General features: G+C 38.2%; 1 long non-coding RNA gene across 1 annotated transcript in view; it reads left to right on the top strand.

Moving 5' to 3' along the window:
* Positions 1 to 2,397, top strand: part of LOC102980288 (uncharacterized) — a 40,395-nt gene extending 37,998 nt beyond the window's left edge. The window contains exon 5 of the long non-coding RNA XR_008617715.1: positions 2,327 to 2,397. This is a non-coding gene — a long non-coding RNA (uncharacterized lncRNA). The remainder of the gene's footprint in view (positions 1 to 2,326) is intronic.
* Positions 2,398 to 3,717: the final 1,320 nt, after the last annotated feature.

Genomic DNA, 3,717 nt, shown 5'->3' with positions numbered 1-3,717 from the left:
GCCTGCGCGTCCGGAGCCTGTGCTCCGCAACGGGAGAGGCCGCAGCAGAGGGAGGCCCGCATACCACAAAAAAATAAATAAATAAATAAAAAAAAGAATGCAGTGAGAGGATATACATTACTGTTCCGTTCGGTCAGAAGGGTAAACACAACAAGAAAATGAGACATTTACCACTAAGTAGTCCAACTGATTTATTTTACTGTGCCTTTTTCATTTTGAGCCTTTTGAAGCACAGGCTGCCTGAGTACTCTGCCCTCATGCAGTCATTCAGTTAGAAATTCTAAATTCTAGAGGGTGTGGGAACTGTCCCAGAGAAGAAAGCCAGGGACTTTGTGTTAACCAAAGTTAGAATTGAGATAATGTTTCAGGTAAGGGTGCTTTTGCTTTTGTGCTGCAGGGTTTTTTTGTTAGGATTCGATATAACATGATGGAGAATTTCTCCCTGCCACTATCAATAAAACTCAGCTGATCTAGATCCAAGCAGTGACACAGCTCTAAGTAGAGACCAGAGCCAAGACAGAGCATGATATACTAACCCTTCAGCTATCTCCTATATAAGGTCTATATTTCCATTTCAACTAGAAATGCTTTGATAGAAGAAAGTTGTTTTCTACTTTTCTACCTAGAGACAGCACCCAGTATAGTAGTGTGCCAGTAGGAAGAACTCCTCCAGCCAAGTGGTCTTCTGAGACACGAGGTCACATTTTATATAACAAGGTACCATGTCAAAGCTGTAATAGTCTCAGAGCCCTTCCCTCAAGGGCCACTTAGCTTTAGCCGTATATACTTTTCTTAGTACTTCAAACAACAAAATATTTTTAGGTATTTTTAGGAAGTTATCAGTGTCTTTCAAGCTAGTAACACTTGCTATAATAATTATTTATGTGAAAATGATAATGATTATAGATTACTATTTTCTGTATAACAAACATTGTAACTGGAGTTGACTCATGAGAAAAGCATTTCGTATTATGGTGATCCCCAAATAAGTATCATACTTATTTATCCTGTAATCTGTGTAAACTGTACATTTCTCTAAATAAATAGCTTGTTGAGACCTACTCATTTGGCTTATTCTCTGGCTTGCAGGGAGAGGATGGAGTACATCTCTCTCTTTTACCCAGCTCCCCAAGGTTTTTACCTTCCCTGATCCTATTCACACTTATCCAATGATCAAGATGGTTTCTCAGTTTTCGTTGTTAGAAATCTCTTCCTCATGGAAGCAGAATGTTTACTTTAGTTACTTAAATGTTTAAGTTAAATCAGATAGCCTTGTTGCCAACTCTCCGTTCAGTTGAAAGTTCGCCTATAATTTATAGTTGGCCCTCCTTATATGTGGTTTTGTTCCCCGTATCCAAGATTCCACAGATCCATTGTGTAGTATTTACTATCGAAAATAAATCTGTGTATAAGTGGACCTAAGCTGTTCAACCCATGTTGTTCAAGGGTCAACTGTAATATGATTCACCTTATATGGATTTTGTGGTGCTGAGTTTTGTTCTAAACTTTTACTTGTCTGCCCCATCAGTGTGACAGAACATCTATTCCCAATTCTGAATATTTTTTTAAAAGTCTGAACTGTTGGTGAAATAAAATTTCTCTTTTTTTGCCTTGTTCAGCTCCTTTAAAAGAGGCCTGGGTTGTGGGTGAGAAGGTGTGGGTTCCATTCCTGCCCTGGCACTAACTAGCCCTATGGTAACATTGGGTACTTAGTCCCAGTGGGCCTCAGTTTTCTCTTTGTCAAATGAAGGGGTTGGGCTAATAATTTTTGATTCCTTCTAGCTCTAAATTTCTCTACACACATTTAAAAAAAAAATTTAATCCTCATTAATTACACAATACTCATTAATGATGATCAACTGTCCCATTACTTAAAAAATACTAGAACTGAGTCCTAGAAATGTAAGCCTGTGAAGGGATCTGACAAAAATGCCTGGGTTTCTTAACATCATGGCTTGCTTTTATAATAAACATGATCGGGATGCAGCCATGGATTTGTACACCATGAATCTCCCTGCAAGAAAGAACTTGTAGTTAGACAACCACCTCCAGCAGCAGGACCTCAGGAATGCTCTCAGTATTTGATATGAGGCCAGTCTTCCCGGATGATCTTCTGTACACTACATGAGAGTACTCTCCAAAGGGCTGTCTTTGCTCTGGAGCTCCCCATCAGGTTACCAAAGACTTTTTCAGGTTTGTAGCCCTCTGAGGCTTTCTGTGCCCATTTCTGCTCTCTCCCTCCTTCCCTTTCCTTAGTGTCAGATCTTTGTTGTTCCTGAAAGCTTTTCCTGCTCACTTCTGCTTCTTCCTCTTTTGTTTTTCACAGGCACTGCTCGCCCCTTACCCCTCAACCCCAGTGGACCTCTTGTTCTCCTCACTTCATCTCAGCACATCCTCCCAGAGGACCTGAACTGACACATCAGGGATCCATGCCACATTAGAGGTAAAATCAGATATACTGAAAGATACATTTTTAGGTTTATCTGAAAAAGGCCTTTTTGGATTTGTTTGTTATTTTGTTTTCTATTGATTTACAGTATTGTGTTAGTTTCAGGTGTACAGCAAAGTGATTTGTATATATATATATATATATATATTCTTTTGCATTATAGGTCATTATAAGATATTGAATATAGTTCCCTGTGCTATACAGTAGGTCCTTGTTGTTTATCTGTTATATATATAGTAGTGTATACCTGTTAATCCCGTACTCCTAATTTACACACATCCCCCACATTTTCCCTTTGGTAACTAAAAGTTTGTTTTCCATGTCTGTGAATCTGTTTCTGTTTTATCAATAAATTCATTTGTGTTATTTTTTAGATTCCACATATAAGTGATATCATATAATACTTGTCTTTCTCTGTCTGACTTACTTCACTTAGTACATATTCTCTGGTTCCATCCATGTTACTGCAAATGGCATTATTTCATTCTTTTTTATGGTTGCATGATATTCCATTGTATATATGTACCACATCTTTTTATCAGTCATCTGTTGATGGACATTTAGGTTGCTTCCATGTCTTGGCTATTGTAAATAGTGCTGTAATGAACATTGGGGTGCATGTATCTTTTTGAATTAGAGTTTTCATCTTTTCTGGATATATGCCCAGAAGTGGTATTGCTGGATCATATGGTAGCTCTATTTTTAGTGAAAAGGGCCGTTGGTTACATTTCTTCTATCCTTTCTATTTTATTTCATGGAATTAAATACTTTTGAAACTGGTTAGGACTTAGAGAATGTAATTTCAACCTTTTGATTTTTGACAGATAAAGAATGAGAGAGATATGAAGTGAGTTGTCCATGAAGTGAGTTGTCCAAGGTCATAACTGGACTAATTAATAACATGACATTTTAGACTGTTTCATTGAAGAGGTATCAAGACAGACGAAATCTCTAACCCCTCAGACCAGGCCTCTTACACTTATAGTTTATTGTAACTCATGCAGCTGTTCGAATGCACATCCCAGCTTGACCAATAACTGACAGTGTGGTCCTCCTTGGTGGTGTCTTTTATAGTCAGAAATAAGGGCCTTACATGGGGGAGAAGAAAATTTGAGTCATGAGGCTATTTTTTCTAAGCTGCTTTTCAGCCTGGATGTGACTTAAGAAGTCATAGAGGTCTCTCAAACCCCACATTCCTGCACTGTTAGTGACCAGAAAGGAACATTAACATTTGAATGGGGTTTCAGAGGAGTTGTGGAAATTTGCGA

The sequence above is a fragment of the Physeter macrocephalus genome, chromosome 1, assembly GCF_002837175.3.
Source record: "Physeter macrocephalus isolate SW-GA chromosome 1, ASM283717v5, whole genome shotgun sequence".
In the NCBI taxonomy this organism is placed as follows: domain Eukaryota; kingdom Metazoa; phylum Chordata; class Mammalia; order Artiodactyla; family Physeteridae; genus Physeter; species Physeter macrocephalus.
This window is presented reverse-complemented; position numbering and strand designations above follow the sequence as displayed.